The 10,000-nt window shown below is 47.9% G+C and overlaps 28 non-coding genes and 9 pseudogenes across 28 annotated transcripts; all 37 read right to left on the bottom strand.

Annotated features, from left to right (window-relative positions):
• Window positions 1-6: 6 nt before the first annotated feature.
• On the bottom strand, window positions 7-115 carry LOC138545338 (5S ribosomal RNA; annotated as a pseudogene).
• A 106-nt stretch (window positions 116-221) lies between these two features.
• On the bottom strand, window positions 222-340 carry LOC138548330 (5S ribosomal RNA). Its single transcript, XR_011292136.1, has one exon. It is a non-coding gene; the product is annotated as a 5S ribosomal RNA (ribosomal RNA).
• Window positions 341-446: 106 nt separating this feature from the next.
• On the bottom strand, window positions 447-565 carry LOC138550632 (5S ribosomal RNA). Its single transcript, XR_011294382.1, has one exon. It is a non-coding gene; the product is annotated as a 5S ribosomal RNA (ribosomal RNA).
• Window positions 566-671: 106 nt separating this feature from the next.
• Window positions 672-790, bottom strand: LOC138540323 (5S ribosomal RNA). Its single transcript, XR_011288375.1, has one exon. It is a non-coding gene; the product is annotated as a 5S ribosomal RNA (ribosomal RNA).
• A 106-nt stretch (window positions 791-896) lies between these two features.
• On the bottom strand, window positions 897-1,015 carry LOC138539064 (5S ribosomal RNA). Its single transcript, XR_011287143.1, has one exon. It is a non-coding gene; the product is annotated as a 5S ribosomal RNA (ribosomal RNA).
• Window positions 1,016-1,468: 453 nt separating this feature from the next.
• On the bottom strand, window positions 1,469-1,577 carry LOC138545337 (5S ribosomal RNA; annotated as a pseudogene).
• A 106-nt stretch (window positions 1,578-1,683) lies between these two features.
• Window positions 1,684-1,802, bottom strand: LOC138548329 (5S ribosomal RNA). The gene has a single exon (XR_011292135.1). It is a non-coding gene; the product is annotated as a 5S ribosomal RNA (ribosomal RNA).
• A 106-nt stretch (window positions 1,803-1,908) lies between these two features.
• Window positions 1,909-2,027, bottom strand: LOC138551031 (5S ribosomal RNA). Its single transcript, XR_011294769.1, has one exon. It is a non-coding gene; the product is annotated as a 5S ribosomal RNA (ribosomal RNA).
• Window positions 2,028-2,133: 106 nt separating this feature from the next.
• LOC138540322 (5S ribosomal RNA) lies at window positions 2,134-2,252 on the bottom strand. The gene has a single exon (XR_011288374.1). It is a non-coding gene; the product is annotated as a 5S ribosomal RNA (ribosomal RNA).
• A 106-nt stretch (window positions 2,253-2,358) lies between these two features.
• LOC138539063 (5S ribosomal RNA) lies at window positions 2,359-2,477 on the bottom strand. The gene has a single exon (XR_011287142.1). It is a non-coding gene; the product is annotated as a 5S ribosomal RNA (ribosomal RNA).
• Window positions 2,478-2,941: 464 nt separating this feature from the next.
• On the bottom strand, window positions 2,942-3,060 carry LOC138551107 (5S ribosomal RNA). Its single transcript, XR_011294841.1, has one exon. It is a non-coding gene; the product is annotated as a 5S ribosomal RNA (ribosomal RNA).
• A 106-nt stretch (window positions 3,061-3,166) lies between these two features.
• Window positions 3,167-3,285, bottom strand: LOC138548328 (5S ribosomal RNA). The gene has a single exon (XR_011292134.1). It is a non-coding gene; the product is annotated as a 5S ribosomal RNA (ribosomal RNA).
• A 106-nt stretch (window positions 3,286-3,391) lies between these two features.
• On the bottom strand, window positions 3,392-3,510 carry LOC138540669 (5S ribosomal RNA). Its single transcript, XR_011288708.1, has one exon. It is a non-coding gene; the product is annotated as a 5S ribosomal RNA (ribosomal RNA).
• A 106-nt stretch (window positions 3,511-3,616) lies between these two features.
• Window positions 3,617-3,735, bottom strand: LOC138540321 (5S ribosomal RNA). The gene has a single exon (XR_011288373.1). It is a non-coding gene; the product is annotated as a 5S ribosomal RNA (ribosomal RNA).
• A 106-nt stretch (window positions 3,736-3,841) lies between these two features.
• On the bottom strand, window positions 3,842-3,960 carry LOC138539062 (5S ribosomal RNA). The gene has a single exon (XR_011287141.1). It is a non-coding gene; the product is annotated as a 5S ribosomal RNA (ribosomal RNA).
• Window positions 3,961-4,423: 463 nt separating this feature from the next.
• On the bottom strand, window positions 4,424-4,532 carry LOC138545336 (5S ribosomal RNA; annotated as a pseudogene).
• A 106-nt stretch (window positions 4,533-4,638) lies between these two features.
• LOC138548327 (5S ribosomal RNA) lies at window positions 4,639-4,757 on the bottom strand. Its single transcript, XR_011292133.1, has one exon. It is a non-coding gene; the product is annotated as a 5S ribosomal RNA (ribosomal RNA).
• A 106-nt stretch (window positions 4,758-4,863) lies between these two features.
• On the bottom strand, window positions 4,864-4,982 carry LOC138550630 (5S ribosomal RNA). The gene has a single exon (XR_011294379.1). It is a non-coding gene; the product is annotated as a 5S ribosomal RNA (ribosomal RNA).
• A 106-nt stretch (window positions 4,983-5,088) lies between these two features.
• Window positions 5,089-5,207, bottom strand: LOC138540320 (5S ribosomal RNA). Its single transcript, XR_011288372.1, has one exon. It is a non-coding gene; the product is annotated as a 5S ribosomal RNA (ribosomal RNA).
• A 106-nt stretch (window positions 5,208-5,313) lies between these two features.
• On the bottom strand, window positions 5,314-5,432 carry LOC138541998 (5S ribosomal RNA). The gene has a single exon (XR_011289990.1). It is a non-coding gene; the product is annotated as a 5S ribosomal RNA (ribosomal RNA).
• A 453-nt stretch (window positions 5,433-5,885) lies between these two features.
• On the bottom strand, window positions 5,886-5,994 carry LOC138545335 (5S ribosomal RNA; annotated as a pseudogene).
• A 106-nt stretch (window positions 5,995-6,100) lies between these two features.
• LOC138548326 (5S ribosomal RNA) lies at window positions 6,101-6,219 on the bottom strand. The gene has a single exon (XR_011292132.1). It is a non-coding gene; the product is annotated as a 5S ribosomal RNA (ribosomal RNA).
• A 106-nt stretch (window positions 6,220-6,325) lies between these two features.
• Window positions 6,326-6,444, bottom strand: LOC138550629 (5S ribosomal RNA). Its single transcript, XR_011294378.1, has one exon. It is a non-coding gene; the product is annotated as a 5S ribosomal RNA (ribosomal RNA).
• Window positions 6,445-6,550: 106 nt separating this feature from the next.
• LOC138540319 (5S ribosomal RNA) lies at window positions 6,551-6,669 on the bottom strand. The gene has a single exon (XR_011288371.1). It is a non-coding gene; the product is annotated as a 5S ribosomal RNA (ribosomal RNA).
• Window positions 6,670-6,775: 106 nt separating this feature from the next.
• On the bottom strand, window positions 6,776-6,894 carry LOC138539061 (5S ribosomal RNA). Its single transcript, XR_011287140.1, has one exon. It is a non-coding gene; the product is annotated as a 5S ribosomal RNA (ribosomal RNA).
• Window positions 6,895-7,358: 464 nt separating this feature from the next.
• LOC138551106 (5S ribosomal RNA) lies at window positions 7,359-7,477 on the bottom strand. The gene has a single exon (XR_011294840.1). It is a non-coding gene; the product is annotated as a 5S ribosomal RNA (ribosomal RNA).
• Window positions 7,478-7,583: 106 nt separating this feature from the next.
• On the bottom strand, window positions 7,584-7,702 carry LOC138542261 (5S ribosomal RNA). Its single transcript, XR_011290248.1, has one exon. It is a non-coding gene; the product is annotated as a 5S ribosomal RNA (ribosomal RNA).
• A 106-nt stretch (window positions 7,703-7,808) lies between these two features.
• On the bottom strand, window positions 7,809-7,917 carry LOC138543945 (5S ribosomal RNA; annotated as a pseudogene).
• Window positions 7,918-8,023: 106 nt separating this feature from the next.
• On the bottom strand, window positions 8,024-8,132 carry LOC138545762 (5S ribosomal RNA; annotated as a pseudogene).
• Window positions 8,133-8,238: 106 nt separating this feature from the next.
• On the bottom strand, window positions 8,239-8,357 carry LOC138551057 (5S ribosomal RNA). The gene has a single exon (XR_011294794.1). It is a non-coding gene; the product is annotated as a 5S ribosomal RNA (ribosomal RNA).
• Window positions 8,358-8,463: 106 nt separating this feature from the next.
• Window positions 8,464-8,582, bottom strand: LOC138544660 (5S ribosomal RNA). Its single transcript, XR_011290734.1, has one exon. It is a non-coding gene; the product is annotated as a 5S ribosomal RNA (ribosomal RNA).
• A 106-nt stretch (window positions 8,583-8,688) lies between these two features.
• Window positions 8,689-8,807, bottom strand: LOC138540667 (5S ribosomal RNA). The gene has a single exon (XR_011288706.1). It is a non-coding gene; the product is annotated as a 5S ribosomal RNA (ribosomal RNA).
• A 106-nt stretch (window positions 8,808-8,913) lies between these two features.
• Window positions 8,914-9,032, bottom strand: LOC138542572 (5S ribosomal RNA; annotated as a pseudogene).
• Window positions 9,033-9,138: 106 nt separating this feature from the next.
• LOC138547064 (5S ribosomal RNA) lies at window positions 9,139-9,247 on the bottom strand (annotated as a pseudogene).
• A 106-nt stretch (window positions 9,248-9,353) lies between these two features.
• Window positions 9,354-9,462, bottom strand: LOC138544537 (5S ribosomal RNA; annotated as a pseudogene).
• Window positions 9,463-9,568: 106 nt separating this feature from the next.
• Window positions 9,569-9,687, bottom strand: LOC138537489 (5S ribosomal RNA). The gene has a single exon (XR_011285622.1). It is a non-coding gene; the product is annotated as a 5S ribosomal RNA (ribosomal RNA).
• A 106-nt stretch (window positions 9,688-9,793) lies between these two features.
• On the bottom strand, window positions 9,794-9,912 carry LOC138549578 (5S ribosomal RNA). Its single transcript, XR_011293357.1, has one exon. It is a non-coding gene; the product is annotated as a 5S ribosomal RNA (ribosomal RNA).
• Between the last annotated feature and the right edge of the window lie 88 nt (window positions 9,913-10,000).

The following is a 10,000-nucleotide window of genomic DNA, read 5'->3' as shown; positions in this document are numbered from 1 at the left end:
CAAAAAAGCCTACAGCACCTGGTATTCCCAGGCAGTCTCCCATCCAGGTACTAACTAGGCCTGACCCTGCTTAGCTTCCGAGATCGGGCGCATTCAGTGTGGTGTGGCCGTAGGCTCTGGGCCTAGTGAGTTTTGTACTTTTAAGCATCTAGTCGGCTAGACCTTGCAGTTTTGAAAGGCAATTGTGAAATGGCTCACTTCCTGAACTTGGAGCACAAAAAAGCCTACAGCACCTGGTATTCCCAGGTGGTCTCCCATCCAGGTACTAACTAGGCCCGACACTGCTTAGCTTCCGAGATCAGACGAGATCGGGCGCAATCAGTGTGGTGTGGCCGTAGGCTCTGGGCCTAGTGAGTTTTGTACTTTTAAGCATCTAGTCAGCTAGACCTTGTAGTTTTGAAAGGCAATTGAGAAATGGCTCACTTCCTGAACTTGGAGCACAAAAAAGCCTACAGCACCTGGTATTCCCAGGCGGTCTCCCATCCAGGTACTAACGAGGCCCGACACTGCTTAGCTTCCGAGATCAGACGAGATCGGGCGCATTCAGTGTGGTGTGGCCGTAGGCTCTGGTTCTTGTGAGTTTTGTACTTTTAAGCATCTAGTCGGCTAGACCTTGCAGTTTTGAAAGGCAATTGAGAAATGGCTCACTTCCTGAACTTGGAGTACAAAAAAGCCTACAGCACCTGGTATTCCCAGGCGGTCTTCCATCCAGGTACTAACTAGGCCCGACACTGCTTAGCTTCTGAGATCAGACGAGATCAGGCACATTCAGTGTGGTGTGGCCGTAGGCTCTGGGCCTAGTGAGTTTTGTACTTTTAAGCATCTAGTCGGCTAGACCTTGCAGTTTTAAAAGGCAATTGAGAAAGGGCTCACTTCCTGAACTTGGAGCACAAAAAAGCCTACAGCACCTGGTATTCCCAGGCGGTCTCCCATCCAGGTACTAACTAGGCCTGACACTGCTTAACTTCCGAGATCAGTCGAGATCGGGTGCATTCAGTGTGGTGTGGCCGTAGGCTCTAGGAATGCTAAGAATATTACTCTTATGCATTTGCATTTAGTAAGCTAAGCCATGCAGCCACTTGCAACATGATACCACGCTCATCGCTCGATCAGGCGAGATATATAAGACTGGTGGGCCCATTCAGGACTCCTATGTCTGGTAGGATAACTTTAATTCATCCATCCTGTGTCTGTTGCAGGGAGGTGGAGAGAACAATCAACACAATAATGGTTTTCTTTCATGCCTCTTGAAGGACTCAATATTCTCTGTACTGCATTACATGTGAAAGTCGATTTATTACCCATGAACACACTACCTGTATGCTAATTCTATGTAAAAAGGTAGCTCCAGCCCTCATGATGTTGTCCAACATTTCCGCTATAAAACGGGATACAATTATTTTGGAAACATACCAAATTTGAAAAATAATTGAGAAGTTGCGCAATTACTAATCATGGAGCACAAAAAAGCCTACAGCACCTGGTATTCCCAGGCAGTCTCCCATCCAGGTACTAACTAGGCCTGACCCTGCTTAGCTTCCGAGATCGGGCGCATTCAGTGTGGTGTGGCCGTAGGCTCTGGGCCTAGTGAGTTTTGTACTTTTAAGCATCTAGTCGGCTAGACCTTGCAGTTTTGAAAGGCAATTGTGAAATGGCTCACTTCCTGAACTTGGAGCACAAAAAAGCCTACAGCACCTGGTATTCCCAGGTGGTCTCCCATCCAGGTACTAACTAGGCCCGACACTGCTTAGCTTCCGAGATCAGACGAGATCGGGCGCAATCAGTGTGGTGTGGCCGTAGGCTCTGGGCCTAGTGAGTTTTGTACTTTTAAGCATCTAGTCAGCTAGACCTTGTAGTTTTGAAAGGCAATTGAGAAATGGCTCACTTCCTGAACTTGGAGCACAAAAAAGCCTACAGCACCTGGTATTCCCAGGCGGTCTCCCATCCAGGTACTAATGAGGCCCGACACTGCTTAGCTTCCGAGATCAGACGAGATCGGGCGCATTCAGTGTGGTGTGGCCGTAGGCTCTGGTTCTTGTGAGTTTTGTACTTTTAAGCATCTAGTCGGCTAGACCTTGCAGTTTTGAAAGGCAATTGAGAAATGGCTCACTTCCTGAACTTGGAGTACAAAAAAGCCTACAGCACCTGGTATTCCCAGGCGGTCTTCCATCCAGGTACTAACTAGGCCCGACACTGCTTAGCTTCTGAGATCAGACGAGATCAGGCACATTCAGTGTGGTGTGGCCGTAGGCTCTGGGCCTAGTGAGTTTTGTACTTTTAAGCATCTAGTCGGCTAGACCTTGCAGTTTTAAAAGGCAATTGAGAAAGGGCTCACTTCCTGAACTTGGAGCACAAAAAAGCCTACAGCACCTGGTATTCCCAGGCGGTCTCCCATCCAGGTACTAACTAGGCCTGACACTGCTTAACTTCCGAGATCAGTCGAGATCGGGTGCATTCAGTGTGGTGTGGCCGTAGGCTCTAGGAATGCTAAGAATATTACTCTTATGCATTTGCATTTAGTAAGCTAAGCCATGCAGCCACTTGCAACATGATACCACGCTCATCGCTCGATCAGCCTCGATCAGGCGAGATATATAAGACTGGTGGGCCCATTCAGGACTCCTATGTCTGGTAGGATAACTTTAATTCATCCATCCTGTGTCTGTTGCAGGGAGGTGGAGAGAACAATCAACACAATAATGGTTTTCTTTCATGCCTCTTGAAGGACTCAATATTCTCTGTACTGCATTACATGTGAAAGTCGATTTATTACCCATGAACACACTACCTGTATGCTAATTCTATGTAAAAAGGTAGCTCCAGCCCTCATGATGTTGTCCAACATTTCCGCTATAAAACGGGATACAATTATTTTGGAAACATACCAAATTTGAAAAATAATTGAGAAGTTGCGCAATTACTAATCATGGAGCACAAAAAAAGCCTACAGCACCTGGTATTCCCAGGCAGTCTCCCATCCAGGTACTAACTAGGCCCGACACTGCTTAGCTTCTGAGATCAGACGAGATCAGGCGCATTCAGTGTGGTGTGGCCGTAGGCTCTGGGCCTAGTGAGTTTTGTACTTTTAAGCATCTAGTCGGCTAGACCTTGCAGTTTTGAAAGGCAATTGAGAAAGGGCTCACTTCCTGAACTTGGAGCACAAAAAAGCCTACAGCACCTGGTATTCCCAGGTGGTCTCCCATCCAGGTACTAACTAGGCCCGACACTGCTTAGCTTCCGAGATCAGACGAGATCGGGCGCAATCAGTGTGGTGTGGCCGTAGGCTCTGGGCCTAGTGAGTTTTGTACTTTTAAGCATCTAGTCAGCTAGACCTTGCAGTTTTGAAAGGCAATTGAGAAATGGCTCACTTCCTGAACTTGGAGCACAAAAAAGCCTACAGCACCTGGTATTCCCAGGCGGTCTCCCATCCAGGTACTAACGAGGCCCGACACTGCTTAGCTTCCAAGATCAGACGAGATCGGGCGCATTCAGTGTGGTGTGGCCGTAGGCTCTGGTTCTTGTGAGTTTTGTACTTTTAAGCATCTAGTCGGCTAGACCTTGCAGTTTTGAAAGGCAATTGAGAAATGGCTCACTTCCTGAACTTGGAGTACAAAAAAGCCTACAGCACCTGGTATTCCCAGGCGGTCTTCCATCCAGGTACTAACTAGGCCCGACACTGCTTAGCTTCTGAGATCAGACGAGATCAGGCACATTCAGTGTGGTGTGGCCGTAGGCTCTGGGCCTAGTGAGTTTTGTACTTTTAAGCATCTAGTCGGCTAGACCTTGCAGTTTTAAAAGGCAATTGAGAAAGGGCTCACTTCCTGAACTTGGAGCACAAAAAAGCCTACAGCACCTGGTATTCCCAGGCGGTCTCCCATCCAGGTACTAACTAGGCCTGACACTGCTTAACTTCCGAGATCAGTCGAGATCGGGTGCATTCAGTGTGGTGTGGCCGTAGGCTCTAGGAATGCTAAGAATATTACTCTTATGCATTTGCATTTAGTAAGCTAAGCCATGCAGCCACTTGCAACATGATACCACGCTCATCGCTCGATCAGGCTCGATCAGGCGAGATATATAAGACTGGTGGGCCCATTCAGGACTCCTATGTCTGGTAGGATAACTTTAATTCATCCATCCTGTGTCTGTTGCAGGGAGGTGGAGAGAACAATCAACACAATAATGGTTTTCTTTCATGCCTCTTGAAGGACTCAATATTCTCTGTACTGCATTACATGTGAAAGTCGATTTATTACCCATGAACACACTACCTGTATGCTAATTCTATGTAAAAAGGTAGCTCCAGCCCTCATGATGTTGTCCAACATTTCCGCTATAAAACGGGATACAATTATTTTGGAAACATACCAAATTTGAAAAATAATTGAGAAGTTGCGCAATTACTAATCATGGAGCACAAAAAAGCCTACAGCACCTGGTATTCCCAGGCAGTCTCCCATCCAGGTACTAACTAGGCCTGACCCTGCTTAGCTTCCGAGATCGGGCGCATTCAGTGTGGTGTGGCCGTAGGCTCTGGGCCTAGTGAGTTTTGTACTTTTAAGCATCTAGTCGGCTAGACCTTGCAGTTTTGAAAGGCAATTGTGAAATGGCTCACTTCCTGAACTTGGAGCACAAAAAAGCCTACAGCACCTGGTATTCCCAGGTGGTCTCCCATCCAGGTACTAACTAGGCCCGACACTGCTTAGCTTCCGAGATCAGACGAGATCGGGCGCAATCAGTGTGGTGTGGCCGTAGGCTCTGGGCCTAGTGAGTTTTGTACTTTTAAGCATCTAGTCAGCTAGACCTTGTAGTTTTGAAAGGCAATTGAGAAATGGCTCACTTCCTGAACTTGGAGCACAAAAAAGCCTACAGCACCTGGTATTCCCAGGCGGTCTCCCATCCAGGTACTAACGAGGCCCGACACTGCTTAGCTTCCGAGATCAGACGAGATCGGGCGCATTCAGTGTGGTGTGGCCGTAGGCTCTGGTTCTTGTGAGTTTTGTACTTTTAAGCATCTAGTCGGCTAGACCTTGCAGTTTTGAAAGGCAATTGAGAAATGGCTCACTTCCTGAACTTGGAGTACAAAAAAGCCTACAGCACCTGGTATTCCCAGGCGGTCTTCCATCCAGGTACTAACTAGGCCCGACACTGCTTAGCTTCTGAGATCAGACGAGATCAGGCACATTCAGTGTGGTGTGGCCGTAGGCTCTGGGCCTAGTGAGTTTTGTACTTTTAAGCATCTAGTCGGCTAGACCTTGCAGTTTTAAAAGGCAATTGAGAAAGGGCTCACTTCCTGAACTTGGAGCACAAAAAAGCCTACAGCACCTGGTATTCCCAGGCGGTCTCCCATCCAGGTACTAACTAGGCCTGACACTGCTTAACTTCCGAAATCAGTCGAGATCGGGTGCATTCAGTGTGGTGTGGCCGTAGGCTCTAGGAATGCTAAGAATATTACTCTTATGCATTTGCATTTAGTAAGCTAAGCCATGCAGCCACTTGCAACATGATACCACGCTCATCGCTCGATCAGGCGAGATATATAAGACTGGTGGGCCCATTCAGGACTCCTATGTCTGGTAGGATAACTTTAATTCATCCATCCTGTGTCTGTTGCAGGGAGGTGGAGAGAACAATCAACACAATAATGGTTTTCTTTCATGCCTCTTGAAGGACTCAATATTCTCTGTACTGCATTACATGTGAAAGTCGATTTATTACCCATGAACACACTACCTGTATGCTAATTCTATGTAAAAAGGTAGCTCCAGCCCTCATGATGTTGTCCAACATTTCCGCTATAAAACGGGATACAATTATTTTGGAAACATACCAAATTTGAAAAATAATTGAGAAGTTGCGCAATTACTAATCATGGAGCACAAAAAAGCCTACAGCACCTGGTATTCCCAGGCAGTCTCCCATCCAGGTACTAACTAGGCCTGACCCTGCTTAGCTTCCGAGATCGGGCGCATTCAGTGTGGTGTGGCCGTAGGCTCTGGGCCTAGTGAGTTTTGTACTTTTAAGCATCTAGTCGGCTAGACCTTGCAGTTTTGAAAGGCAATTGTGAAATGGCTCACTTCCTGAACTTGGAGCACAAAAAAGCCTACAGCACCTGGTATTCCCAGGTGGTCTCCCATCCAGGTACTAACTAGGCCCGACACTGCTTAGCTTCCGAGATCAGACGAGATCGGGCGCAATCAGTGTGGTGTGGCCGTAGGCTCTGGGCCTAGTGAGTTTTGTACTTTTAAGCATCTAGTCAGCTAGACCTTGTAGTTTTGAAAGGCAATTGAGAAATGGCTCACTTCCTGAACTTGGAGCACAAAAAAGCCTACAGCACCTGGTATTCCCAGGCGGTCTCCCATCCAGGTACTAACGAGGCCCGACACTGCTTAGCTTCCGAGATCAGACGAGATCGGGCGCATTCAGTGTGGTGTGGCCGTAGGCTCTGGTTCTTGTGAGTTTTGTACTTTTAAGCATCTAGTCGGCTAGACCTTGCAGTTTTGAAAGGCAATTGAGAAATGGCTCACTTCCTGAACTTGGAGTACAAAAAAGCCTACAGCACCTGGTATTCCCAGGCGGTCTTCCATCCAGGTACTAACTAGGCCCGACACTGCTTAGCTTCTGAGATCAGACGAGATCAGGCACATTCAGTGTGGTGTGGCCGTAGGCTCTGGGCCTAGTGAGTTTTGTACTTTTAAGCATCTAGTCGGCTAGACCTTGCAGTTTTAAAAGGCAATTGAGAAAGGGCTCACTTCCTGAACTTGGAGCACAAAAAAGCCTACAGCACCTGGTATTCCCAGGCGGTCTCCCATCCAGGTACTAACTAGGCCTGACACTGCTTAACTTCCGAGATCAGTCGAGATCGGGTGCATTCAGTGTGGTGTGGCCGTAGGCTCTAGGAATGCTAAGAATATTACTCTTATGCATTTGCATTTAGTAAGCTAAGCCATGCAGCCACTTGCAACATGATACCACGCTCATCGCTCGATCAGCCTCGATCAGGCGAGATATATAAGACTGGTGGGCCCATTCAGGACTCCTATGTCTGGTAGGATAACTTTAATTCATCCATCCTGTGTCTGTTGCAGGGAGGTGGAGAGAACAATCAACACAATAATGGGTTTCTTTCATGCCTCTTGAAGGACTCAATATTCTCTGTACTGCATTACATGTGAAAGTCGATTTATTACCCATGAACACACTACCTGTATGCTAATTCTATGTAAAAAGGTAGCTCCAGCCCTCATGATGTTGTCCAACATTTCCGCTATAAAACGGGATACAATTATTTTGGAAACATACCAAATTTGAAAAATAATTGAGAAGTTGCGCAATTACTAATCATGGAGCACAAAAAAAGCCTACAGCACCTGGTATTCCCAGGCAGTCTCCCATCCAGGTACTAACTAGGCCCGACACTGCTTAGCTTCTGAGATCAGACGAGATCAGGCGCATTCAGTGTGGTGTGGCCGTAGGCTCTGGGCCTAGTGAGTTTTGTACTTTTAAGCATCTAGTCGGCTAGACCTTGCAGTTTTGAAAGGCAATTGAGAAAGGGCTCACTTCCTGAACTTGGAGCACAAAAAAGCCTACCGCACCTGGTATTCCCAGGCGGTCTCCCATCCAGGTACTAACTAGGCCCGACACTGCTTAGCTTCTGAGATCAGATGAGATCGGGCGCATTCAGTGTGGTGTGGCCGAAGGCTCTGGGCTTAGTGAGTTTTGTACTTTTAAGCATCTAGTCGGCTAGACCTTGCAGTTTTGAAAGGCAATTGTGAAATGGCTCACTTCCTGAACTTGGAGCACAAAAAAGCCTACAGCACCTGGTATTCCCAGGTGGTCTCCCATCCAGGTACTAACTAGGCCCGACACTGCTTAGCTTCCGAGATCAGACGCAATCAGTGTGGTGTGGCCGTAGGCTCTGGGCCTAGTGAGTTTTGTACTTTTAAGCATCTAGTCAGCTAGACCTTGCAGTTTTGAAAGGCAATTGAGAAATGGCTCACTTCCTGAACTTGGAGCACAAAAAAGCCTACAGCACCTGGTATTCCCAGGCGGTCTCCCATCCAGATACTAAAGAGGCCCGACACTGCTTAGCTTCCGAGATCGGGCGCATTCAGTGTGGTGTGGCCGTAGGGTCTGGGCCTTGTGAGTTTTGTACTTTTAAGCATCTAGTCGGCTAGACCTTGCAGTTTTGAAAGGAAATTGTGAAATGGCTCACTTCCTGAACTTGGAGCACAAAAAAGCCTACAGCACCTGGTATTCCCAGGTGGTCTCCCATCCAGGTACTAACTAGGCCCGACACTGCTTAGCTTCCGAGATCAGACGAGATCGGGCGCATTCAGTGTGGTGTGGCCGTAGGCTCTGGGCCTAGTGAGTTTTGTACTTTTAAGCATCTAGTCGGCTAGACCTTGCAGTTTTGAAAGGCAATTGAGAAATGGCTCACTTCCTGAACTTGGAGTACAAAAAAGCCTACAGCACCTGGTATTCCCAGGCGGTCTCCCATCCAGGTACTAACTAGGCCCGACACTGCTTAGCTTCTGAGATCAGACGAGATCAGGCGCATTCAGTGTGGTGTGGCCGTAGGCTCTGGGCCTAGTGAGTGTTGTACTTTTAAGCATCTAGTCGGCTAGACCTTGCAGTTTTAAAAGGCAATTGAGAAAGGGCTCACTTCCTGAACTTGGAGCACAAAAAAGCCTACAGCACCTGGTATTCCCAGGCGGTCTCCCATCCAGGTACTAACGAGGCCCGACACTGCTTAGCTTCCAAGATCAGACGAGATCGGGCGCATTCAGTGTGGTGTGGCCGTAGGCTCTGGTTCTTGTGAGTTTTGTACTTTTAAGCATCTAGTCGGCTAGACCTTGCAGTTTTGAAAGGCAATTGAGAAATGGCTCACTTCCTGAACTTGGAGCACAAAAAAGCCTACAGCACCTGGTATTCCCAGGCGGTCTCCCATCCAGGTACTAACTAGGCCCGACACTGCTTAGCTTCTGAGATCAGATGAGATGGGGCGCATTCAGTGTGGTGTGGCCGAAGGCTCTGGGCTTAGTGAGTTTTGTACTTTTAAGCATCTAGTCGGCTAGACCTTGCAGTTTTGAAAGGCAATTGTGAAATGGCTCACTTCCTGAACTTGGAGCACAAAATAGCCTACAGCACCTGGTATTCCCAGGTGGTCTCCCATCCAGGTACTAACTAGGCCAGACACTGCTTAGTTTCCGAGATCAGACGCAATCAGTGTGGTGTGGCCGTAGGCTCTGGGCCTAGCGAGTTTTGTACTTTTAAGCATCTAGTCAGCTAGACCTTGCAGTTTTGAAAGGCAATTGAGAAATGGCTCACTTCCTGAACTTGGAGCACAAAAAAGCCTACAGCACCTGGTATTCCCAGGCGGTCTCCCATCCAGATACTAACGAGGCCCGACACTGCTTAGCTTCCGAGATCGGGCGCATTCAGTGTGGTGTGGCCGTAGGGTCTGGGCCTTGTGAGTTTTGTACTTTTAAGCATCTAGTCGGCTAGACCTTGCAGTTTTGAAAGGGAATTGAGAAATGGCTCACTTCCTGAACTTGGAGTACAAAAAAGCCTACAGCACCTGGTATTCCCAGGCGGTCTCCCATCCAGGTACTAACTAGGCCCGACACTGCTTAGCTTCTGAGATCAGACGAGATCAGGCTCATTCAGTGTGGTGTGGCCGTAGGCTCTGGGCCTAGTGAGTTTTGTACTTTTAAGCATCTAGTCGGCTAGACCTTGCAGTTTTGAAAGGCAATTGAGAAAGGGCTCACTTCCTGAACTTGGAGCACAAAAAAGCCTACAGCACCTGGTATTCCCAGGCGGTCTCCCATCCAGGTACTAACTAGGCCTAACACTGCTTAACTTCCGAGATCAGACGAGATCGGGTGCATTCAGTGTGGTGTGGCCATAGGCTCTAGGAATGCTAAGAATATTACTCTTATGCATTTGCATTTAGTAAGCTAAGCCATGCAGCCACTTGCAACATGATACCACGCTCATC

This window comes from Ambystoma mexicanum, unplaced genomic scaffold, assembly GCF_040938575.1.
Source record: "Ambystoma mexicanum isolate Mex_15411 unplaced genomic scaffold, UKY_AmexF1_1 Mex_scaf10, whole genome shotgun sequence".
In the NCBI taxonomy this organism is placed as follows: domain Eukaryota; kingdom Metazoa; phylum Chordata; class Amphibia; order Caudata; family Ambystomatidae; genus Ambystoma; species Ambystoma mexicanum.
Note: the sequence above shows the minus strand (reverse complement) of the source record. Positions and strands in the feature narration are given on the sequence as shown.